A 26,830-nucleotide genomic window follows, 5' to 3' on the forward strand; every position below is an offset into this window, starting at 1 on the left:
CAGCTTGCACGAACACTTCTTCACTGGAAACACCATTAATTATCTGATTGCCACGTTTTGCATCATGAAAGTAATCCTAACCGATAATTATATAATCATAGAGGTTTACAGCATGGAAGGAGTCATTTAAGCCCATCGTATCTGCACCGGCCAACAAATGCCCAGTTTTAGGTGTGCACCCCTGCACCTTATTGCATTTCATGTGCACATCTAAGAACTGGTTAAATGTGGTGAGGGTTTCTGCCTGCACCACACTTTCAGGCAGTGAGTTTGAGACCCCCACAAACATCTGCATGCAGAATGTTCACTTCAAATCCCCTTTAACCCTTACACTAATTACTTTTAAATTATGCAGCCTGGTTGTTGACCACTCCACTATGTGAAATAGACCCTTTTAATCAACAATATCTAGGCCCCTCCTATGTTTAGACACCTCAATGCTGCCGCCCATCAGCCTCCTCTGTTCCAAGGAAAACAAACCCATCCTAGCCAATCTGTTCTCATAGCAAAGTTGCTCCACTCCCGGCAACATCTACGTAAATCTCCTCTGTACCCTCTCCAGCGTATTCACGTTCTTCCTTCAATGCGGTGACCAGAACTGCACGCAGTACTCCAGCTGTGGCCTAACCAGAATTTTATACAGTTCTAGCATAACCCACCTGCTGTTCTGTTCCTTGCTTCTGGCAATAAATCCAACCATTCCATATGACTTCTTAACCAACTTTTCCAACTGGCCAGCTACCTTCAGGGAGCTGTGGACAAGCAAACCCAGTTACCTTTGTTCCTCTACACTTCTCAATGTCATACCAGTTGATGTGTATTCCCTTTCGTTGTTAGCCCTCCACAAATGCGCGATCTCTCACATCTCTGGATTAAATTCCATTTGCCACAACTCTACCCTCTTATCAGTTGATTGATATCTTCCTGGAGACTCCAGCTTTCTTCTTCATTATCAACGCACTGCCTATTTTAATAACACCTGAAAACTTCGTAATCATAACACATATATTCAAGTTTAGATCATTGATAAATACCATAAAAAGCAATGGATCTGGCACTGAAAACTGCGGAACCCCACTGGAAACATCGTTCCAGTCACAAAAACACCCATCAAATATTACCCTTTGCTTCCTGCCTCTGAGCCAAATTTGGATCCAATTTGCCACTTCGCCCTGAATCACGTGGGCTTTTACTTAGAAAGTGCATAATCATTAAATGTTATCCTGCCTTCATGGGAAAACATCATTAATTGACTTGATGATCTTCATTTGCAAAAGTAAAGAAATGTTAACTGAAGTTGAGTCCTTAATTAAATAACTTATCTGTGCTCTGCACTTTACCTCTGAATCCAGAAACCATTTTGGACACTGTGCTTTAGAAGACTGCTTCAAAATGTTCATTGCTGGTAACATGTACATGAGACGTTGGAAACAGTGAGATAGACTGGAGTGCAAGGGACTGGTTATTGTGAAACAACAAAGAAAATATACATTCTGGAAGAATACCATCGAAAAGAAATGTGACCCTAACAGCCAAAAAGAAGATGAAGTGCTGAGCCCTGTTCAGCAAAAAATTATTTTCCCAAACATTTCTCTGACCGAATCTCAACAAAACAAAAATTATGCTTTTAATGTCATTAAACCCGAATTTTCGTGCACCCGAATCTTCTGAATTAGATGCCTCTCGTTGTGCCGACTGAATCCATGTCCCTTTCAATATTCTGCTGACATGCACACTATTAAATGTGCCAGTAAATTATAGAATCAAAGAATAAGGGAATGGTTGCAGCCCGTCGAGCCCATGCCAACTCTCAACAAGTCTCACTCCCCTGTCATTTACCCACAGATGTGCAATTTTTTTCATTCGGATACTTATCCAACTCCGTTTTGAAAGATAAGATTGAGTCTGACTCCACCGCCCTTTTGAGCAGTGTAATCCAGATTCTAACCACTTGCTGAGGAATGGCCACTCCTGTTCCTATGTATAAAGGCAGAGAAACACGGGATCAATTTCTGCCACACTCACAACCTTGCGAAATATAGCACCGTCATTCTATTCTCGTGACACAAGCTCCAGAAGTGTAGTCCAGCTGTTGAGGTTAAACCTCTGGTTATGTTCCCAACAGTGTTACTGCCACAGCGTTTCCGTAGTGTAATGGTTATCACGTTCGCCTGCACGCGAAATGTCCCCGGGCCGAAACATTATGCAAACGTGTTCAATTAATGATTATATAAAATTAAATCATTCATATTAGTGGTTCAATATTAACAGAGTGCAGTGTCTCACGATGCTGTTCCATTTGCTGATTTCTCTCGAAAGTTCTGTACACACTCAAATTCTACACAGTGTCTCTCACTCCCTCCCGTTTCCAGCCCTGATGCTGGAGAAACCATATCTCAAAGCTGCACATTCCGTGCATTCAGGTCAGCTGTGAGAGATTATTGAAGGATCCTGCCACGCCGCCACGCTTCACAACAGAAAATTAAAGCCACAAACAAACCCATCGACTAATCACTATTCCCCAGCTCCAGAGTGAGTGAGGGCGGGACAGGACCTAACTTCCGCTCCAACACTCTCCAATCAGCCGCTGCCGGCGGGAAGCGGAGAATGCAGCATCAAACAGCGGTTTACCGCCCTTCATTGGGCTGCAAAATGCCACCGTTCGAGACAACGCTCCCCGTACACCGAACAGCAGCCTCATAAGATGCTTCATCTCAGCTTCCTGAGTTCGAGCCCCAGCTTGCACAAACACTTCTTCACTGGAAACACCATTAATTTTCTGATTGCCACGTTTTGCCTCATGAAAGTAATCCTAACCGATAATTATATAATCATAGAGGTTTACAGCATGGAAGGAGTCATTTAAGCCCATCGTATCTGCACCGGCCAACAAATGCCGAGTTTTAGGCGTGTACCCTTGCACCTTATTGCATTTCATGTGCACATCTAAGAACTTGTTAAATGTGGTGAGGCTTTCTGCCTGCACCACACTTTCAGGCAGTGAGTTTGAGACCCTCACAAACATCTGCATGCAGAATGTTCACCTCAAATCCCCTTTAAACCTGACACTAATTACTTTTAAATTATGCAGCCTGGTTGTTGACCACTCCACTCTGTCAAATAGACGCTTTTAATCAACAATATCTAGGCCGCTCTTATTTTTATACACCTCAATGCTGTCGCCCATCAGCCTCCTCTGTTCCAAGGAAAACAAACCCATCCGAATCAATCTGTCCTCCTAGCAAAGTTTCTCCACTCCCTGTAACATCTACGTAAATCTCCTCTGTTCCCGCTCTAGCTTATTCACGTTCTTCCTTCAATGCGGTGACCAGAACTGCACGCTGTACTCCAGCTGTGGCCGAACCAGAATTTTATACAGGTCTAGCATAACCCACTTGCTGTTCTGTTCCTTGCTTCTGCCAATAAATGCAACCATTCCATATGACTTCTTAATCAACTTTTCCAACTGGTCAGCTACCTTCAGGGATCTGTGGACAAGCAATCCCAGTTACCTTTGTTCCTCTACACTTCTCAATGTCATACCAGTTGATGTGTATTCCCTTTCCTTGTTAGCCCTCCACAAATGCGCGATCTCTCACATCTCTGGATTAAATTCAATTTGCCACTGCTCTACCCCCTTATCAGTTGATTGATATCTTCCTGGAGTCTCCAGCTTTCTTCTTCATTATCAACCACACTGCCTATTTTAATAACACCTGAAAACTTCGTAATCATAACACCTATATTCAAGTTTAGATCTTTGATAAATACCATAAAAAGCAATGGATCTGGCACTGAAAACTGTGGAACCCCACTGGAAACATCCTTCCAGTCACAAAAACACCCATCAAACATTACCCTTTGCTTCCTGCCTCTGAGCCAAATTTGGATCCAATTTGCCACTTCGCCCTGAATCACATGGGCTTTTACTTAGAAAATGCATAATCATTAAATGTTATCCTGCCTTCATGGGAAAACATCATTAATTGACTGATGATCTTCATTTGCACAACTAAAGAAATGTTAACTGAAGGAGAATCCTTAATTGAATAACTTATCTGTGCTCTGCACTTTACCTCTGAATCCATAAACCATTTTGGACACTGTGCTTTAGAAGTCTGCTTCAAAATGTTCATTGCTGGTAACATGTACATGAGACGTTGGAAACAGTGAGATAGACTGCAGTGCAAGGGACTGGTTATTGTGAAACAGCAAAGAAAATATACATTCTGGAAGAATACCATCGAAAAGTAGTGTGGCCCTAACAGCCAAAAAGAAGATGAAGTGCTGAGCCCTTTTCAGCAAAAAATTATTTTTCAAACATTTCTCTGACCGAATCTTCACAAAAGAAAGATGGTGCTTTTAAAGTCATTAAACCCGAATTTTCGTGCACCGGAATCTTCTAAATCAGATGCCTCTCGTTGTGCCGACTGAATCCATGTCCCTTTCAATATTCTGTTGACATGCACACTATTAAATGTGCCACTAACTTATAGAATCAAAGAATAAGGGAATGGATGCAGCCCGTCGAGCCCATGCCAACTCTCAACAAGTCTCACTCCCCTGTCACTTACCCACAGCTGTGCAATTTTTTTCATTCGGATACTTATCCAACTCCGTTTTGAAAGATAAGATTGAGTCTGACTCCACCGCCCTTTAGAGAAGTGTATTCCAGATTCTAACCACTTGCTGAGGAATGGCCACTCCTGTTCCTATGTATAAAGGCAGAGAAACACGGGATCAATTCCTGCCACACTCACAACCTTACTAAATATAGCACCGTCATTCTATTCTCGTGACACAAGCTCCAGATGTGTAGTCCAGCTGTTGAGGTTAAAGCTCTGGTTATGTTCCCCACGGTGTTACTGCCACAGTGTTTCTGTAGTGTAGTGGTTATCACGTTCGCCTAACACGCGCAAGGTGCCCGGTTCGAAACCGGGCGGAAACATTATGCAAACGTGATCAATTAATGATTCGATAAAATTAAATCATTCATATTAGGGGTTCACGATGCTGTTCCATTTGCTGATTTCTCTCTGCAGTTCTGTTCACACTCAAATTCTACACAGTGTCTCTCACTCCCTCCCGTTTCCAGCCCTGACGCTGGAGAAACCATATCTCAAAGCTTCACATTCCGTGCATTCAGGTCAGCTGTGAGAGATTATTAAAGGATCCTGCCACGCCACCACGCTTCACAACAGAAAATTAAAGCCACAAACAAACCCATCGAATAATCGCTCTTCCCCAGCTCCAGAGTGAATGAGGGCGGGACAAGCCCTAACTTCCGCTCCCACACTCTCCAATCAGCCGCTGCCGGCGGAAAGCGGAGAATGCAGCATCAAACAGCGGTTTACCGCCCTTCACTGGGCTGCAAAATGGCACCGTTCGAGACAACGCTCCACGTGCTCCGAACAGCAGCCTCATAAAATGCTTCATCTCAGCTTCCTGAGTTCGAGCCCCAGCTTGCACGAACACTTCTTCACTGGAAACAGCATTAATTATCTGATTGCCACGTTTTGCATCATGAAAGTAATCCTAACCGATAATTATATAATCATAGAGGTTTACAGCATGGAAGGAGTCATTTACGCCCATCGTATCTGCACCGGCCAACAAATGCCCAGTTTTAGGTGTGTACCCCTGCACCTTATTGCATTTCATGTGCACATCTAAGAACTGGTTAAATGTGGTGAGGGTTTCTGCCTGCACCACACTTTCAGGCAGTGAGTTTGAGACGTCACAAACATCTGCATGCAGAATGTTCACTTCAAATCCCCTTTAAAACTTACACTAATTACTTTTAAATTATGCAGCCTGGTTGTTGACCACTCCACTATGTGAAATAGACCCTTTTAATCAACAATATCTAGGCCCCTCCTATTTTTATACACCTCAATGCGGTCGCCCATCAGCCTCCTCTGTTCCAAGGAACACAAACCCATCCTATCCAATCTGTCCTCATAGCAAAGTTGCTCCACTCCCGGCAACATCTACGTAAATCTCCTCTGTACACTCTCCAGCGTATTCACGTTCTTCCTTCAATGCGGTGACCAGAACTGCATGCAGTACTCCAGCTGTGGCCTAACCAGAATTTTATACAGTTCTAGCATAACCCACTTGCTGTTCTGTTCCTTGCTTCTGCCAATAAATGCAACCATTCCATATGACTTCTTAATCAACTTTTCCAACTGGTCAGCTACCTTCAGGGATCTGTGGACACGCAATCCCAGTTACCTTTGTTCCTCTACACTTCTCAATGTCATACCAGTTGATGTGTATTCCCTTTCCTTGTTAACCCTCCACAAATGCGCGATCTCTCACATCTCTGGATTAAATTCAATTTGCCACTGCTCTACCCCCTTATCTGTTGATTGATATCTTCCTGGAGTCTCCAGCTTTCTTCTTCATTATCAACCACACTGCCTATTTTAATAACACCTGAAAACTTCGTAATCATAACACCTATATTCAAGTTTAGATCATTGATAAATACCATAAAAAGCAATGGATCTGGCACTGAAAACTGTGGAACCCCACTGGAAACATCCTTCCAGTCACAAAAACACCCATCAAACATTACCCTTTGCTTCCTGCCTCTGAGCCAAATTTGGATCCAATTTGCCACTTCGCCCTGAATCACATGGGCTTTTACTTAGAAAATGCATAATCATTAAATGTTATCCTGCCTTCATGGGAAAACATCATTAATTGACTGATGATCTTCATTTGCACAACTAAAGAAATGTTAACTGAAGGAGAATCCTTAATTGAATAACTTATCTGTGCTCTGCACTTTACCTCTGAATCCATAAACCATTTTGGACACTGTGCTTTAGAAGTCTTCTTCACTGGAAACACCATTAATTATCTGATTGCCACGTTTTGCATCATGAAAGTAATCCTAACCGATAATTATATAATCATAGAGGTTTACAGCATGGAAGGAGTCATTTAAGCCCATCGTATCTGCACCGGCCAACAAATGCCAAGTTTTAGGTGTGTACCCCTGCACCTTATTGCATTTCATGTGCACGTCTAAGAACTTGTTAAATGTGGTGAGGGTTTCTGCCTGCTTCAAAATGTTCATTGCTGGTAACATGTACATGGGAAGTTGGAAACAGTGAGATAGATTATAGTGCAAGGGACTAATTATTGTGAAACAGCAAAGAAAATATACATTCTGGAAGAATACCATCCAAAAGAAGTGTGACCCTAACAGCCAAAAAGAAGATGAAGTGCTGAGTCCTTTTCAGCAAAAAATTCTTTTCCCAAACATTTCTCTGACCGAATCTTCACAAAACAAAAATGATGCTTTTAAAGTCATTAAACCCGAATTTTCGTGCACCCGAATCTTCTGAATCAGATGCCTCTCGTTGTGCCTACTGAATCCATGTCCCTTTCAATATTCTGCTGACATGCACACTATTAAATGTGCCACTAACTTATACAATCAAAGAATAAGGGAATGGTTGCAGCCCGTCGAGCCCATGCCAACTCTCAACAAGTCTCACTCCCCTGTCATTTACCCACAGCTGTGCAATTTTTTGCATTCGGATACTTATCCAACTCCGTTTTAAAAGATAAGATTGAGTCTGACTCCACCGCCCTTTAGAGCAGTGTATTCCAGATTCTAACCACTTGCTGAGGAATGGCCACTTCTTTTCCTATGTATAAAGGCAGAGAAACACGGGATCAATTCCTGCCACACTCACAACCTTGCTAAATGTAGCACCGTCATTCTGTTCTCGTGACACAAGCTCCAGAAGTGTAGTCCAGCTGTTGAGGTTAAAGCTCTGGTTATGTTCCCAACAATGTTACTGCCACAGCGTTTCCGTAGTGTAGTGGTTATCACGTTTGCCTCACACGCGAAAGGAAACCGGGCGGTAACATTATGCAAACGTGTTCAATTAATGATTAGATAAAATTAAATCATTCATATTAGTGGTTCAATATTAACAGAGTGCAGTGTCTCACGATGCTGTTCCATTTGCTGACTTCTCTCTACAGTTCTGTCCACACTAAAATTCAACACAGTGTCTCTCACTCCCTCCCGTTTCCAGCCCTGACGCTGGAGAAACCATATCTCAAAGCTGCACATTCCGTGCATTCAGGTCAGCTGTGAGAGATTATTAAAGGATCCTGCCACGCCACCACGCTTCACAACAGAAAATTGAAGCCACAAACAAACCCATCGACGAATCGCTCTTCCCCAGCTCCAGAGTGAGTGAGGGCGGGACAAGCCCTAACTTCCGCTCCCACACTCTCCAATCAGCCGCTGCCGGCGGAAAGCGGAGAATGCAGCATCAAACAGCGGTTTACCGCCCTTCACTGGGCTGCAAAATGCCACCGTTCGATGGAACGCTCCCCGTACACCGAACAGTAGCCTCATAAGATGCTTCATCTCAGCTTCCTGAGTTCGAGCCCCAGCTTGCACGAACACTTCTTCACTGGAAACACCATTAATTATCTGATTGCCACGTTTTGCATTATGAAAGTAATCCTAACCGATAATTATATAATCATAGAGGTTTACAGCATGGAAGGAGTCATTTAAGCCCATCGTATCTGCACCGGCCAACAAATGGCAAGTTTTAGGTGTGTACCCCTGCACCTTATTGCATTTCATGTGCACGTCTAAGAACTTGTTAAATATGGTGAGGGTTTCTGCCTGCTTCAAAATGTTCATTGCTGGTAACATGTACATGGGAAGTTGGAAACAGTGAGATAGACTGTAGTGCAAGGGACTGATTATTGTGAAACAGCAAAGAAAATATACATTCTGGAAGAATACCATCGAAAAGAAGTGTGACCCTAACAGCCAAAAAGAAGATGAAGTGCTGGGTTCTTTTCAGCAAAAAATTCTTTTCCCAAACATTTCTCTGACCGAATCTTCACAAAACAAAAATGATGCTTTTAAAGTCATTAAACCCGAATTTTCGTGCACCCGAATCTTCTGAATCAGATGCCTCTCGTTGTGCCTACTGAATCCATGTCCCTTTCAATATTCTGCTGGAATGCACACTATTAAATGTGCCACTAACTTATACAATCAAAGAATAAGGGAATGGTTGCAGCCCGTCGAGCCCATGCCAACTCTCAACAAGTCTCACTCCCCTGTCATTTACCCACAGCTGTGCAATTTTTTGCATTCGGATACTTATCCAACTCCGTTTTAAAAGATAAGATTGAGTCTGACTCCACCGCCCTTTAGAGCAGTGTATTCCAGATTCTAACCACTTGCTGAGGAATGGCCATTTCTGTTCCTATGAAAAAGGCAGAGAAACACGGGATCAATTCCTGCCACACTCACAACCTTGCTAAATATAGCACCGTCATTCTGTTCTCGTGACACAAGCTCCAGAAGTGTAGTCCAGCTGTTGAGGTTAAAGCTCTGGTTATGTTCCCAACAATGTTACTGCCACAGCGTTTCCGTAGTGTAGTGGTTATCACGTTCGCCTCACACGCGAAAGGAAACCGGGCGGTAACATTATGCAAACGTGTTCAATTAATGATTAGATAAAATTAAATCATTCATATTAGTGGTTCAATATTAACAGAGTGCAGTGTCTCACGATGCTGTTCCATTTGCTGACTTCTCTCTACAGTTCTGTCCACACTAAAATTCAACACAGTGTCTCTCACTCCCTCCCGTTTCCAGCCCTGACGCTGGAGAAACCATATCTCAAAGCTGCACATTCCGTGCATTCAGGTCAGCTGTGAGAGATTATTAAAGGATCCTGCCACGCCACCACGCTTCACAACAGAAAATTGAAGCCACAAACAAACCCATCGACGAATCGCTCTTCCCCAGCTCCAGAGTGAGTGAGGGCGGGACAAGCCCTAACTTCCGCTCCCACACTCTCCAATCAGCCGCTGCCGGCGGAAAGCGGAGAATGCAGCATCAAACAGCGGTTTACCGCCCTTCACTGGGCTGCAAAATGCCACCGTTCGATAGAACGCTCCCCGTACACCGAACAGTAGCCTCATAAGATGCTTCATCTCAGCTTCCTGAGTTCGAGCCCCAGCTTGCACGAACACTTCTTCACTGGAAACACCATTAATTATCTGATTGCCACGTTTTGCATTATGAAAGTAATCCTAACCGATAATTATATAATCATAGAGGTTTACAGCATGGAAGGAGTCATTTAAGCCCATCGTATCTGCACCGGCCAACAAATGCCAAGTTTTAGGTGTGTACCCCTGCACCTTATTGCATTTCATGTGCACGTCTAAGAACTTGTTAAATGTGGTGAGGGTTTCTGCCTGCTTCAAAATGTTCATTGCTGGTAACATGTACATGGGAAGTTGGAAACAGTGAGATAGACTGTAGTGCAAGGGACTGATTATTGTGAAACAACAAAGAAAATATACATTCTGGAAGAATACCATCGAAAAGAAGTGTGACCCTAACAGCCAAAAAGAAGATGAAGTGCTGAGTTCTTTTCAGCAAAAAATTCTTTTCCCAAACATTTCTCTGACCGAATCTTCACAAAACAAAAATGATGCTTTTAAAGTCATTAAACCCGAATTTTCGTGCACCCGAATCTTCTGAATCAGATGCCTCTCGTTGTGCCTACTGAATCCATGTCCCTTTCAATATTCTGCAGACATGCACATTATTAAATGTGCCACTAACGCATACAATCAAAGAATAAGGGAATGGTTGCAGCCCTTCGAGCCCATGCCAACTCTCAACAAGTCTCACTCCCCTGTCATTTACCCACAGCTGTGCAATTTTTTGCATTCGGATATTATCCAACTCCGTTTTAAAAGATAAGATTGAGTCTGACTCCACCGCCCTTTAGAGCAGTGTATTCCAGATTCTAACCACTTGCTGAGGAATGGCATCTCCTGTTCCTATGTATAAAGGCAGAGAAACACGTGATCAATTCCTGCCACACTCACAAACTTGCGAAATATCGCACCGTTATTCTATTCTCGTGACACAAGCTCCAGAAGTGTAGTCCAGCTGTTGAGGTTAAAGCTCTGGTTATGTTCCCAACAATGTTACTGCCGCAGCGTTTCCGTAGTGTAGTGGTTATCACGTTCGCCTCACACGCGAAAGGTCCCCGGTTCGAAACCGGGTGGAAACATTATGCAAACGTGTTCAATTAATGATTAGATAAAATTAAATCATTCATATTAGTGGTTCAATATTAACAGAGTGCAGTGTCTCACGATGCTGTTCCATTTGATGATTTCTCTCTACAGTTCTGTTCACACTCAAATTCTACACAGTATCTCTCACTCCCTCCCGTTTCCAGCCCTGACGCTGGAGAAACCATATCTCAAAGCTGCACATTCCGTGCATTCAGGTCAGCTGTGAGAGATTATTAAAGGATCCTGCCACGCCACCACGCTTCACACCAGAAAATTAAAGCCACAAACAAACCCATCGACTAATCGCTCTTCCCCAGCTCCAGAGTGAGTGAGGGCGGGACAAGCCCTAACTTCCGCTCCCACACTCTCCAATCAGCCGCTGCCGGCGGAAAGCGGAGAATGCAGCATCAAACAGCGGTTTACCGCCCTTCACTGGGCTGCAAAATGCCACCGTTCGAGACAACGCTACCCGTACACCGAACAGCAGCCTCATAAGATGCTTCATCTCAGCTACCTGAGTTCGAGCCCCAGCTTGCACGAACACTTCTTCACTGGAAACACCATTAATTATCTGATTGCCACGTTTTGCATCATGAAAGTAATCCTAACCGATAATTATATAATCATAGAGGTTTACAGCATGCAAGGAGTCATTTAAGCCCATCGTATCTGCACCGGCCAACAAATGTCCAGTTTTAGGTGTGTCCCCCTGCACCTTATTGCATTTCATGTGCACATCTCAGAACTTGTTAAATGTGGTGAGGGTTTCTGCCTGCACCACACTTTCAGGCAGTGAGTTTGAGACCCCCACAAACATCTGCATGCAGAATGTTCACTTCAAATCCCCTTTAACCCTTACACTAATCACTTTTAAATTATGCAGCCTGGTTGTTGACCACTCCACTCTGTGAAATAGACCCTTTTAATCAACAATATCTAGGCCCCTCCTTTTTATTTACACCTTAATGCTGTCGCCCATCAGCCTCCTCTGTTCCAAGGAAAACAAACCCATCCTATCCAATCTGTCCTCATAGCAAAGTTGCTCCTCTCCCGGCAACATCTACGTAAATCTCCTCTGTACCCTCTCCAGCGTATTCACGTCCTTCCTTCAATGCGGTGACTAGAACTGCACGCAGTACTCCAGCTGTGGCCTAACCAGAATTTTATACAGTTCTAGCAAAACCCACTTGCTGTTCTGTTCCTTGCTTCTGCCAATAAATGCAACCATTCCATATGACTTCTTAACCAACTTTTTCAACTGACCAGCTACCTTCAGGGATCTGTGCACAAGCAATCCCAGTTACCTTTGTTCCTCTACACTTCTCAATGTCATACCAGTTGATGTGTATTCCCTTTCCTTGTTAGCCCTCCACAAATGCGCGATCTCTCACATCCCTGGATTAAATTCCATTTGCCACTGCTCTACCCCCTTATCAGTTGATTGATATCTTCCTGGAGTCTCCAGCTTTCTTCTTCATTATCAACCCACTGCCTATTTTAATAACACCTGAAAACTTCGTCATCATAACACCTATATTCAAGTTTAGATCATTGATAAATACCATAAAAAGCAATGGATCTGGCACTGAAAACTGCGGAACCCCACTGGAAACATACTTCCAGTCACAAAAACACCCATCAAACATTACCCTTTGCTTCCTGCCTCTGAGCCAAATTTGGATCCAATTTGCCACTTCGCCCTGAATCACATGGGCTTTTACTTAGAAAATGCATAATCATTGAATGTTATCCTGCCTTCATGAGAAAACATCATTAATTGACTGATGATCTTCATTTGCACAACTAAAGAAATGTTAACTGAAGGAGAGTCCTTAATTGAATAACTTATCTGTGCTCTGCACTTTACCTCTGAATCCATAAACCATTTTGGACACTGTGCTTTAGAAGTCTGTTTCAAAATGTTCCTTGCTGGTAACATGTACATGGGACGTTGGAAACAATGAGATAGACTGTAGTGCAAGGGACTGGTTATTGTGAAACAGCAAAGTAAATATACATTCTGGAAGAATACCATCGTAAAGAAGTGTGGCCCTAACAGCCAAAAAGAAGATGAAGTGCTGAGCCCTTTTCAGCAAAAAATTCTTTTCCCAAACATTTCTCTGACCGAATCTTCACAAAACCAAAATGATGCTTTTAAAGTCATTAAACCCGAATTTTCGTGCACCCGAATCTTCTGAATCAGATGCCTCTCGTTGTGCCGACTGAATCCATGTCCCTTTCAATATTCTGCTGACATGCACACTATTAAATGTGCAACTAACTTATAGAATCAAAGAATAAGGGAATGGTTGCAGCCCGTCGAGCCCATGCCAACTCTCAACAAGTCTCACTCCCCTGTCATTTACCCACAGCTGTGCAATTTTCATTCATTCGGATACTAATCCAACTCCGTTTTGAAAGATAAGATTGAGTCTGACTCCACCGCCCTTTAGAGCAGTGTGTTCCAGATTCTAACCACTTGCTGAGGAATGGCCACACCTGTTCCTATGTATAAAGGCAGAGAAACACGGGATCAATTCCTGCCACACTCACAACCTTGCTAAATATAGCACCGTTATTCTATTCTCTTGACACAAGCTCCAGAAGTGTAGTCCAGCTGTTGAGGTTAAAGCTCTGGTTATGTTCCCAACGAGGTTACTGCACCAGCGTTTCCGTAGTGTAGTGGTTATCACGTTCGCCTAACACGCGAAAGGTCCCCGGTTCGAAACCGGGCGGAAACATTATGCAAACGTGTTCAATTAATGATAAGATAAAATTAAATCATTCATATTAGTGGTTCAATATTAACAGAGTGCAGTGTCTCACGATTCTGTTCCATTTGCTGATTTCTCTCTACAGTTCTGTTCACACTCAAATTCTACACAGTGTCTCTCACTCCCTTCCGTTTCCAGCCCTGACGCTGGAGTAACCATATCTCAAAGCTGCACATTCCGTGCATTCAGGTCAGCTGTGAGAGATTATTAAAGGATCCTGCCACGCCACCACGCTTCACAACAGAAAATTAAAGCCACAAACAAACCCATCCACTAATCGCTCTTTCCCAGCTCCAGAGTGAGTGAGGGCGGTACAAGCCCTAACTTCCGCTCCCACACTCTCCAATCAGCCGCTGCCGGCGGAAAGCGGAAAATGCAGCATCAAACAGCGGTTTACCGCTCTTCACTGGGCTGCAAAATGCCACCGTTCGAGCGAACGCTCCCCGTACACCGAACAGCAGCCTCATAAGATGCTTCATCTCAGCTTCCTGAGTTCGAGCCCCAGCTTGCACGAACACTTCTTCACTGGAAACACCATTAATTATCTGATTGCCACGTATTGCATCATGAAAGTAATCCTAACCGATAATTATATAATCATAGAGGTTTACAGCATGGAAAGAGTCATTTAAGCCCATCGTATCTGCACCGGCCAACAAATGCCCAGTTTTAGGTGTGTACCCATGCACCTTATTGCATTTCATTTGCACATCTAAGAACTTGTTAAATGTGGTGAGGGTTTCTGCCTGCACCACACTTTCAGGCAGTGAGTTTGAGACCCCCACAAACATCTGCTTGCAGAATGTTCACTTTAAATCCCCTTTAAAACTTACACTAATTACTTTTAAATTATGCAGCCTGGTTGTTGACCACTCCACGATGTGAAATAGACCCTTTTAATCAACAATATCTAGGCCCCTCCTATTTTTATACACCTCAATGCTGTCGCCCATCAGCCTCGTGTGTTCCAAGGAAAACAAACCCATCCTATCCAATCTGTCCTCATAGCAAAGTTGCTCCACTCCCGGCAACATCTACGTACATCTCCTCTGTACCCTCTCCAGCGTATTCACGTTCTTCCTTCAATGCGGTGACCAGAACTGCACGCAGTACTCCAGCTGTGGCCTAACCAGAATTTTATACAGTTCTAGCACAACCCACTTGCTGTTCTGTTCCTTGCTTCTGCCAATAAATGCAACCATTCCATATGACTTCTTAACCAACTTTTCCAACTGGCCAGCTACCTTCAGGGTTCTGTGGACAAGCAATCCCAGTTACCTTTTTTCCTCTACACTTCTCAATGTCATACCAGTTGATGTGTATTCCCTTTCCTTGTTAGCCCTCCACAAATGCGCGATCTCACATCTCTGGATTAAATTCCATTTGCCACTTCTCAACCCCCTTATCAGTTGATTGATATCTTCCTGGAGTCTCCAGCTTTCTTCTTCATTATCAACCACACTGCCTATTTTAATAACACCTGAAAACTTCGGAATCATAACATCTATATTCAAGTTTAGATCATTGATAAATACCATAAAAAGCAATGGATCTGGCACTGAAAACTGTGGAACCACACTGGAAACATCCTTCCAGTCACAAAAACACCCATCAAACATTACCCTTTGCTTCCTGCCTCTGAGCCAAATTTGGATCCAATTTGCCACTTCGCCCTGAATCACATGGGCTTTTACTTAGAAAATGCATAATCATTAAATGTTATCCTGCCTTCATGGGAAAACATCATTAATTGACTGATGATCTTCATTTGCACAACTAAAGAAATGTTATCTGAAGGAGAATTCTTAATTGAATAACGTATCTGTGCTCTGCACTTTACCTGTGAATCCATAAACCATTTTGGACACTGTGATTTAGAAGTCTGCTTCAAAATGTTCATTGCTGGAAACATATACATGAGACGTTGGAAACAGTGAGATAGACTGCAGTGCAAGGGACTGGTTAATGTGAAACAGCAAAGAAAATATACATTCTGGAAGAATACCATCGAAAAGAAGTGTGGCCCTAACAGCCAAAAAGAAGATGAAGTGCTGAGCCCTTTTCAGCAAAAAATTCTTTTTCAAACATTTCTCTGACCGAATCTTCACAAAAGAAAAATGATGCTTTTAAAGTCATTAAACCCGAATTTTCATGCACCGGAATCTTCTGAATCAGATGCCTCTCGTTGTGCCGACTGAATCCATGTCCCTTTCAATATTCTGCTGACATGCACACTATTAAATGTGCCACTAACTTATAGAATCAAAGAATAAGGGAATGGATGCAGCCCGTCGAGCCCATGCCAACTCTCAACAAGTCTCACTCCCCTGTCATTTACCCACAGCTGTGCAATTTTTTTCATTCGGATACTTATCCAACTCCGTTTTGAAAGATAAGATTGAGTCTGACTCCACCGCCCTTTAGAGAAGTGTATTCCAGATTCTAACCACTTGCTGAGGAATGGCCACTCCTGTTCCTATGTATAAAGGCAGAGAAACACGGGATCAATTCCTGCCACACTCACAACCTTGCTCAATATAGCACCGTTATTCGATTCTCGTGACACAAGCTCCAGAAGTGTGGTCCAGCTGTTGAGATTAAAGCTCTGGTTGTGTTCCCAACGATGTTACTGCACCAGCGTTTCCGTAGTGTAGTGGTTATCACGTTCGCCTAACACGCGAAAGGTCCCCGGTTCGAAACCGGGCGGAAACATTATGCAAACGTGTTCAATTAATTATAAGATAAAAATAAATCATTCAGATTAGTGGTTCAATGTTAAAAGAGTGCAGTGTCTCACGATGCTATTCCATTTGCGGATTTCTCTCTACAGTTCTGTTCACACTCAAATTCTACACAGTGTCTCTCACTCCCTCCCGTTTCCAATCCTGACGCTGGAGAAACCATATCTCAAAGCTGCACATTCCGTGCATTCAGGTCAGCTGTGAGAGATTATTAAAGGATCCTGCCACGCCACCACGCTTCACAACAGAAAATTAAAGCCACAAACAAACCCATCGACTAATCGCTCTTCCTCAGCTCCAGAGTGAGTGAGGGCGGGACAAGCCCTAACTTCCGCTCCCACACTCTCCAATCAGCCGCTGCCGGCGGAAAGCGGAGAATGCAGCATCAAACAGCGGTTTACCGCCCTTCACTGGGCTGCAAAATGCCACCGTTCCAGACAACGCTCCCCGTGCTCCGAACAGCAGCCTCATAAGATGCTTCATCTCAGCTTCCTGAGTTCGAGCCCCAGCTTGCACGAACACTTCTTCACTAGAAACAGCATTAATTATCTGATTGCCACGTTTTGCATCATGAAAGTAATCCTAACCGATAATTATATAATCATAGAGGGTTACAGCATGGAAAGAGTCATTTACGCCCATCGTATCTGCACCGGCCAACAAATGCCCAGTTTTAGGTGTGTACCCCTGCACCTTATTGCATTTCATGTGCACATCTACGAACTGGTTAAATGTGGTGAGGGTTTCTGCCTGCACCACACTTTCAGGCAGTGAGTTTGAGACCCCCACAAACATCTGCAGGCAGAATGTTCACTTCAAATCCCCTTTAACCCTTACACTAATTACTTTTAAATTATGCAGCCTGGTTGTTGACCACTCCACTATGTGAAATAGACCCTTTTAATCAACAATATCTAGGCCCCTCCTATTTTATACACCTCAATGCGGTCGCCCATCAGCTTCCTCTGTTCCAAGGAAAACAAACCCATCCTATCCAATCTGTCCTCATAGCAAAGTTGCTCCACTCCCGGCAACATCTACGTAAATCTCCTCTGTACCCTCTCCAGCGTATTCACGTTCTTCCTTCAATGCGGTGACCAGAACTGCACGCAGAACTCCAGCTGTGGCCTAACCAGAATTTTATACAGTTCGAGCATAACCCACTTGCTGTTCTGTTCCTTGCTTCTGCCAATAAATGCAACCATTCCATATGAATTCTTAATCAACTTTACCAACTGGTCAGCTACCTTCAGGGATCTGATAACAAGCAATCCCAGTTACCTTTGTTCCTCTACACTTCTCAATGTCATACCAGTTGATGTGTATTCCCTTTCCTTGTTAGCCCTCCACAAATGCGCGATCTCTCACATCTCTGGATTAAATTCAGTTTGCCACTGCTCTACCCCCTTATCAGTTGATTGTTATCTTCCTGGAGTCTCCAGCTTTCTTCTTCATTATCAACCACACTGCCTATTTTAATAACACCTGAAAACTTCGGAATCATAACATCTATATTCAAGTTTAGATCATTGATAAATACCATAAAAAGCAATGGATCTGGCACTGAAAACTGTGGAACCCCACTGGAAACATCCTTCCAGTCACAAAAACACCCATCAAACATTAGCCTTTGCTTCCTGCCTCTGAGCCAAATTTGGATCCAATTTGCCACTTCGCCCTGAATCACATGGGCTTTTACTTAGAAAATGCATAATCATTAAATGTTATCCTGCCTTCATGGGAAAACATCATTAATTGACTGATGATCTTCATTTGCACAACTAAAGAAATGTTAACTGAAGGAGAGTCCTTAATTGAATAAGTTATCTGTGCTCTGCACTTTACCTCTGAATCCATAAACCATTTTGGACACTGTGCTTTAGAAGTCTGTTTCAAAATGTTCCTTGCTGGTAACATGTACATGGGACGTTGGAAACAATGAGATAGACTGTAGTGCAAGGGACTGGTTATTGTGAAACAGCAAAGAAAATATACAATCTGGAAGAATACCATCGAAAAGAAGTGTGGCCCTAACAGCCAAAAAGAAGATGAAGGGCTGAGCCCTTTTCAGCAAAAAATGCTTTTCCCAAACATTTCTCTGACCGAATCTTCACAAAACAAAAATTATGCTTTTAAAGTCATTAAACCCGAATTTTCGTGCACCCGAATCTTCTGAATCAGATGCCTCTCGTTGTGCCGACTGAATCCATGTCCCTTTCAATATGCTGCTGACATGCACACTATTAAATGTGCCACAACTTATAGAATCAAAGAATAAGGGAATGGTTGCAGCCCGTCGAGCCCATGCCAACTCTCAACAAGTCTCACTCCCCTGTCATTTACCCACAGCTGTGCAATTTTTTTCATTCGGATACTTATCCAACTCCGTTTTGAAAGATAAGATTGAGTCTGACTCCACCGCCCTTTAGAGAAGTGTATTCCAGATTCTAACCACTTGCTGAGGAATGGCCACTCCTGTTCCTATGTATAAAGGCAGAGAAACACGGGATCAATTCCTGCCACACTCACAACCTTGCTCAATATAGCACCGTTATTCGATTCTCGTGACACAAGCTCCAGAAGTGTGGTCCAGCTGTTGAGATTAAAGCTCTGGTTGTGTTCCCAACGATGTTACTGCACCAGCGTTTCCGTAGTGTAGTGGTTATCACGTTCGCCTAACACGCGAAAGGTCCCCGGTTCGAAACCGGGCGGAAACATTATGCAAACGTGTTCAATTAATTATAAGATAAAAATAAATCATTCAGATTAGTGGTTCAATGTTAAAAGAGTGCAGTGTCTCACGATGCTATTCCATTTGCTGATTTCTCTCTACAGTTCTGTTCACACTCAAATTCTACACAGTGTCTCTCACTCCCTCCCGTTTCCAGCCCTGACGCTGGAGAAACCATATCTCAAAGCTGCACATTCCGTGCATTCAGGTCAGCTGTGACAGATTATTAAAGGATCCTGCCACGCCACCACGCTTCACAACAGAAAATTAAAGCCACAAACAAACCCATCGACTAATCGCTCTTCCTCAGCTCCAGAGTGAGTGAGGGCGGGACAAGCCCTAACTTCCGCTCCCACACTCTCCAATCAGCCGCTGCCGGCGGAAAGCGGAGAATGCAACATCAAACAGCGGTTTACCACCCTTCACTGGGCTGCAAAATGCCACCGTCCGAGAAAACGCTCCCCGTACACCAAACAGCAGCCTCATAAGATGCTTCATCTCAACTTCCTGAGTTCGAGCCCCAGCTTGCACGAACACTTCTTCACTGGAAACACCATTAATTATCTGATTGCCACGTTTTGCATCATGAAAGTAATCCTAACCGATAATTATATAATCATAGATGTTTACAGCATGGAAGGAGTCATTTAAGCCCATCGTATCTGCACCGGCCAACAAATGCCCAGTTTTAGGTGAGTACCCATTCATCTTATTGCATTTAATGTGCACATCTAAGAACTTGTTAAATGTGGTGAGGGTTTCTGCCTGCACCAGACTTTCAGGCAGTGAGTTTGAGACCCCCACAAACATCTGCTTGCAGAATGTTCACTTCAAATCCCCTTTAACCCTTACACTAATTACTTTGAAATTATGCAGCCTGGTTGTTGACCACTCCACTATGTGAAATAGACCCTTTTAATCAACAATATCTAGGCCCCTCCTATTTTTATACATCTCAATGCTGTCGCCCATCAGCCTCCTGTGTTCCAAGGAAAACAAACCCATCCTGTCCAATCTGTCCTCATAGCAATGTTGCTCCACTCCCGGCAACATCTACGTAAATCTCCTCTGTACCCTCTCCAGCGTATTCACGTTCTTCCTTCAATGCGGTGACCAGAACTGCACGCAGTACTCCAGCTGTGGCCTAACCAGAATTTTATACAGTTCTAGCATAACCCACTTGCTGTTCTGTTCCTTGCTTCTGCCAATAAATGCAACCATTCCATATGACTTCTTAACCAACTTTTCCAACTGGCCAGCTACCTTCAGGGTTCTGTGGACAAGCAATCCCAGTTATCTTTGTTCCTCTGCACTTCTCAATGTCATACCAGTTGAATTGTATTCCCTTTCCTTGTTAGCCCTCCACAAATGCGTGATCTCTCACATCTCTGGATTAAATTCCATTTGCCACTGCTCTAACCCCTTATCAGTTGATTGATATCTTCCTGGAGTCTCCAGCTTTCTTCTTCATTATAAACCACACTGCCTATTTTAATAACACCTGAAAACTTCGTAATCATAACACTTATCTTCAAGTTGAGATCATTGATAAATACCATAAAAAGCAATGGATCTGGCACTGAAAACTGTGGAAGCCCACTGGAAACATCCTTCCAGTCACAAAAACACCCATCAAACATTACCCTTTGCTTCCTGCCTGTGAGCCAAATTTGGATCCAATTTGCCACTTCGCCCTGAATCACATGGGCTTTTACTTAGAAAATGCATAATCATTAAATGTTATCCTGCCTTCATGGGAAAACATCATTAATTGACTGATGATCTTCATTTGCACAACTAAAGAAATGTTAACTGAAGGAGAGTCCTTAATTGAATAACTTATCTGTGCTCTGCACTTTACCTCTGAATCCATAAACCATTTTGGACACTGTGCTTTAGAAGTCTGTTTCAAAATGTTCCTTGCTGGTAACATTTACATGGGAAGTTGGAAACAGTGAGACAGACTGTAGTGCAAGGGATTGGTTATTGTGAAACAGCAAAGAAAATATCCATCTCGAAGAATACCATCGAAAAGAAGTGTTGACCTAACAGCCAAAAAGAAGATGAAGTGCTGAGCCCTTTTCAACAAAAAATTCTTTTCCGAAACATTTCTCTGTCCGAATCTTCACAAAACAAAAATGATGCTTTTAAAGTCACTAAACCCGAATTTTCGTGCACCCGAATCTTCTGAATCAGATGCCTCTCGTTGTGCCGACTGAATCCATGTCCCTTTCAATATTCTGCTGACATGCACACTATTAAATGTGCCACTAACTTATAGAATCAAAGAATAAGGGAATGGTTGCAGCCCGTCGAGCCCATGCCAACTCTCAACAAGTCTCACTCCCCTGTCATTTACCCACAGCTGTGCAATTTTTTTCATTCGGATACTAATCCAACTCCGTTTTGAAAGATAAGATTGAGTCTGACTCCACCGCCCTTTAGAGCAGTGTATTCCAGATTCTAACCACCTGCTGAGGAATGGCCACTCCTGTTCCTATGGAAAAAGGCAGAGAAACACGGGATCAATTCCTGCCACACTCAGAACCTTGCTAAATTTCGCACCGTCATTCTATTCTCGTGACACAAGCTCCAGAAGTGTAGTCCAGCTGTTGAGGTTAAAGCTCTGGTTAAGTTCCCCACTGTCTTTCTGCCACAGCGTTTCCGTAGTGTAGTGGTTATCACATTCGCCTAACACGCGCAAGATTCCCGGTCCGAAACCGGGCGGAAACATTATGCAAACGTGTTCAATTAATGATTAGATAAAATTAAATCATTCATATTAGTGGTTCAATATTAACAGAGTGCAGTGTCTCACGATGCTGTTCCATTTGCTGATTTCTCTCTGCAGTTCTGTACACTCTCAAATTCTACACAGTGTCTCTCACTCCCTCCCGTTTCCAGCCCTGACGCTGGAGAAACCATATCTCAAAGCTGCACATTCCGTGCATTCAGGTCAGCTGTGAGAGATTATTAAAGGATCCTGCCATGCCGCCACGCTTCACAACAGAAAATTAAAGCCACAAACAAACCCATCGACTAATCACTATTCCCCAGCTCCAGAGTGAGTGAGAGCGGGACAAGCCCTAACTTCCGCTCCAACACTCTCCAATCAGCCGCTGCCGGCGGAAAGCGGAAAATGCAGCATCAAACAGCGGTTTGCCGCCCTTCATTGGGCTGCAAAATGCCACCGTTCGAGACAACGCTCCCCGTACACCGAACAGCAGCCTCATAAGATGCTTCATCTCACCTTCCTGAGTTCGAGCCCCAGCTTGCACGAACACTTCTTCACTGGAAACACCATTAATTATCTGATTGCCACGTTTTGCATCATGAAAGTAATCTTAACCGATAATTTCTAATCATAGAGGTTTACAGCTTGGAAGGAGTCATTTAAGCCCATTGTATCTGCACCGGCCAACAAATGCCCAGTTTGAGGCGTGTACCCCTGCACCTTATTGCATTTCATGTGCACATCTAAGAACTTGTTAAATGTGGTGATGGTTTCTGCCTGCACCACACTTTCAGGCAGTGAGTTGAGACCCTCACAAACATCTGCTTGCAGAATGTTCACTTCAAATCCCCTTTAACCCTTACACTAATTACTTTTAAATTATGCAGCCTGGTTGTTGACCACTCCACTCTGTGAAATAGAACCTTTCAATCTACAATATCTAGGCCCCTCCTATTTTTATAAACCTCAATGCTGTCGCCCATCAGCCTCCTCTGTTCCAAGGAAAACAAACCCATCCTATCCAATCTGTCCTCATAGCAAAGTTGCTCCACTCCCGGCAACATCTACGTAAATCTCCTCTGTACCCTCTCCAGCGTATTCACGTCCTTCCTTCAATGCGGTGACTAGAACTGCACGCAGTACTCCAGCTGTGGCCGAACCAGAATTTTATACAGTTCTAGCATAACCCACTTGCTGTTCTGTTCCTTGCTTCTGCCAATAAAGGCTACCATTCCATATGACTTCTTAACCAACCTTTCCAACTGGCCAGCTACATTCAGGGATTTGTGGACAAGCAATCCCAGTTACCTTTGTTCCTCTACACTTCTCAATGTCATACCAGTTGATGTGTATTCCCTTTCCTTGTTAGCCCTCCACAAATGCGCTATCACTCACATCTCTGGATTAAATTCCATTTGCCACTGCTCTACCCCCTTATCAGTTGATTGATATCTTCCTGGAGTCTCCAGCTTTCTTCTTCATTATCAACCCACTGCCTATTTTAATAACACCTGAAAACTTCGAAATCATAACACCTATATTCAAGTTTAGATCATTGATAAATACCATAAAAAGCAATGGATCTGGCTCTGAAAACTGCGGAACCCCACTGGAATCATCCTTCCAGTCACAAAAATACCCATCAAACATTACCCTTTGCTAACTGCCTCTGAGCAAAATTTGGATCCAATATGCCGCTTCGCCCTGAATCACATGGGCATTTACTTAGAAAATGCATAATCATTAAATGTTATCCTGCCTTCATGGGAAAACATCATTAATTGACTGATGATCTTCATTTGCACAACTAAAGAAATGTTAACTGAAGGAGAGTCCTTAATTGAATAACTTATCTGTGCTCTGCACTTTACCTCTGAATCCATAAACCATATTGGACAGTGTGCTTTAGAAGTCTGCTTCAAAATGTTCCTTGCTGGTAACATGTACATGGGACGTTGGAAACAGTGAGATAGACTGTAGTGCAAGGGACTGGTTATTGTGAAACAGCAAAGAAAATATACATTCTGGAAGAATACCATCGAAAAGAAGTGTGACCCGAACAGCCAAAAAGAAGATGAAGTGCTGAGCCCTTTTCAGCATAAAATTCTTTTCCCAAACATTTTTCTGACCGAATCTTCACAAAACAAAAATGATGCTTTTAAAGTCATTAAACCCGAATTTTCGTGCACCCAAATCTTCTGAATCAGATGCCTCTCGTTGTGCCGACTGAATCCATGTCCCTCTCAATATTCTGCTGACATGCACACTATTAAATGTGCCACTAACTTATACAATCAAAGAATAAGGGAATGGTTGCAGCCCGTCGAGCCCATGCCAACTCTCAGCAAGTCTCACTCCCCTGTCATTTACACACAGCTGTGCAATTTTTTTCATTCGGATACTTATCCAACTCGTTTTGAAAGATAAGAATGAGTCTGACTCCACCGCCCTTTAGAGCAGTGTATTCCAGATTTTAACCACTTGCTGAGGAATGGCCACTCCTGTTCCTATGTATAAAGGCAGAGAAACACGGGATCAATTCCTGCCACACTCACAACCTTGCTAAATATAGCACCGTCATTCTATTCTCGTGACACAAGCTCCATAAATGTAGTCCAGCTGTTGAGGTTAAAGGTCTGGTTATGTTCCCAACAATGCTACTGCCACAGCGTTTCCGTAGTGTAGTGGTTATCACGTTCGCCTCACACGCGAAAGGTCCCCGGTTCGAAACCGGGCGGAAACATTATGCAAACGTGTTCAATTAATGATAAGATAAAATTAAATCATTCATATTAGTGGTTCAATGGTAACAGAGTGCAGTGTCTCACGATGCTGTTCCATTTGCTGATTTCTCTCTACAGTTCTGTTCACACTCAAATTCTTCACAGTGTCTCTCACTCCCTCCCGTTTCCAGCCCTGACGCTGGAGAAACCATATCTCAAAGCTTCACATTCCGTGCATTCAGGTCAGCTGTGAGCTTTTATTAAAGGATCCTGCCACGCCACCACGCTTCACAACAGAAAATTAAAGCCACAAACAAACCCATCGACTAATCGCTCTTCCCCAGCTCCAGAATGAGTGAGGGAGGGACAAGCCCTAACTTCCGCTCCCAGACTCTCCAATCAGCCGCTGCCGGCGGAAAGCGGAGAATGCAGCATCAAACAGCGGTTTACCGCCCTTCACTGGGCTGCAAAATGCCACCGTTTGAGACAACGCTCCCCGTACACCGAACAGCAACCTCATAAGATGCTTCATCTCAGCTTCCTGAGTTCGAGCCCCAGCTTGCACGAACACTTCTTCACTGGAAACACCATTAATTATCTGATGCCACGTTTTGCATCATGAAAGTAATCCTAACCGATAATTATATAATCATAGAGGTTTACAGCATGGAAGGAGTCATTTAAGCCCATCGTATCTGCACCGGCCAACAAATGCCCAGTTTTAGGTGTGTCCCCCTGCACCTTATTGCATTTCATGTGCACATCTCAGAACTTGTTAAATGTGGTGAGGGTTTCTGCCTGCACCACACTTTCAGGCAGTGAGTTTGAGACCCCCACAAACATCTGCATGCAGAATGTTCACTTCAAATGCCCTTTAACCCTTACACTAATTACTTTTAAATTATGCAGCCTGGTTGTTGACCACGCTGCTATGTGAAATAGACCCTTTTAAACAACAATATCTAGGCCCTTCCTATTTTTATACACCTCAATACTGTCGCCCATCAGCCTCCTCTGTTCCAAGGAAAACAAACCCATCCTATCCAATCTGTCCTCATAGCAAAGTTGCTCCACTGCCGGCAACAACTACGTAAAGCTCCTCTGTACCCTCTCCAGCGTATTCACGTCCTTCCTTCAATGCGGTGACTAGAACTGCACGCAGTACTCCAGCTGTGGCCTAACCAGAATTTTATACAGTTCTAGCATAAACCACTTGCTGTTCTGTTCCTTGCTTCTGCCAATAAATGCAACCATTCCATATGACTTCTTAACCAACTTTTCCAACTGGCCAGCTACCTTCAGGGATCTGTGGACAAGCAATGCCAGTTACCTTTGTTCCTCTACACTTCTCAATGTCATACCAGTTGATGTGTATTCCCTTTCCTTGTTAGCCCTCCACAAATGCGCTATCACTAACATCTCTGGATTAAATTCCATTTGCCACTGCTCTACCCCCTTATCTGTTGATTGATATCTTCCTGGAGTCTCCAGCTTTCTTCTTCATTATCAACCCACTGCCTATTTTAATAACACCTGAAAACTTCGTAATCATAACACCTATATTCAAGTTTAGATCATTGATAAATACCATAAAAAGCAATGGATCTGGCACTGAAAACTGCGGAACCCCACTGGAATCATCCTTCCAGTCACAAAAACACCCATCAAACATTACCCTTTGCTTACTGCCTCTGAGCCAAATTTGGATCCAATATGCCACTTCGCCCTGAATCACATGGGCATTTACTTAGAAAATGCATAATCATTAAATGTTATCCTGCCTTCATGGGAAAACATCATTAATTGACTGATGATCTTCATTTGCACAACTAAAGAAATGTTAACTGAAGGAGAGTCCTTAATTGAATAACTTATCTGTGCTCTGCACTTTACCTCTGAATCCATAAACCATTTTGGACAGTGTGCTTTAGAAGTCTGCTTCAAAATGTTCCTTGCAGGTAACATGTACATGGGACGTTGGAAACAGTGAGATAGACTGTAGTGCAAGGGACTGGTTATTGTGA

General features: G+C 43.3%; 7 non-coding genes across 7 annotated transcripts; all 7 read left to right on the plus strand.

Annotated features, from left to right (window-relative positions):
* The first annotated feature begins 4,875 nt into the window (after positions 1–4,875).
* trnav-aac (transfer RNA valine (anticodon AAC)) lies at positions 4,876–4,948 on the plus strand. Its single transcript has one exon. It is a non-coding gene; the product is annotated as a tRNA-Val (tRNA).
* Positions 4,949–11,023: 6,075 nt separating this feature from the next.
* trnav-cac (transfer RNA valine (anticodon CAC)) lies at positions 11,024–11,096 on the plus strand. Its single transcript has one exon. It is a non-coding gene; the product is annotated as a tRNA-Val (tRNA).
* A 2,675-nt stretch (positions 11,097–13,771) lies between these two features.
* trnav-aac (transfer RNA valine (anticodon AAC)) lies at positions 13,772–13,844 on the plus strand. Its single transcript has one exon. It is a non-coding gene; the product is annotated as a tRNA-Val (tRNA).
* Positions 13,845–16,516: 2,672 nt separating this feature from the next.
* Positions 16,517–16,589, plus strand: trnav-aac (transfer RNA valine (anticodon AAC)). The gene has a single exon. It is a non-coding gene; the product is annotated as a tRNA-Val (tRNA).
* A 2,673-nt stretch (positions 16,590–19,262) lies between these two features.
* Positions 19,263–19,335, plus strand: trnav-aac (transfer RNA valine (anticodon AAC)). Its single transcript has one exon. It is a non-coding gene; the product is annotated as a tRNA-Val (tRNA).
* A 2,674-nt stretch (positions 19,336–22,009) lies between these two features.
* Positions 22,010–22,082, plus strand: trnav-aac (transfer RNA valine (anticodon AAC)). The gene has a single exon. It is a non-coding gene; the product is annotated as a tRNA-Val (tRNA).
* A 2,671-nt stretch (positions 22,083–24,753) lies between these two features.
* Positions 24,754–24,826, plus strand: trnav-cac (transfer RNA valine (anticodon CAC)). Its single transcript has one exon. It is a non-coding gene; the product is annotated as a tRNA-Val (tRNA).
* Positions 24,827–26,830: the final 2,004 nt, after the last annotated feature.

The sequence above is a fragment of the Pristiophorus japonicus genome, chromosome 3 (assembly GCF_044704955.1).
Source record: "Pristiophorus japonicus isolate sPriJap1 chromosome 3, sPriJap1.hap1, whole genome shotgun sequence".
In the NCBI taxonomy this organism is placed as follows: domain Eukaryota; kingdom Metazoa; phylum Chordata; class Chondrichthyes; family Pristiophoridae; genus Pristiophorus; species Pristiophorus japonicus.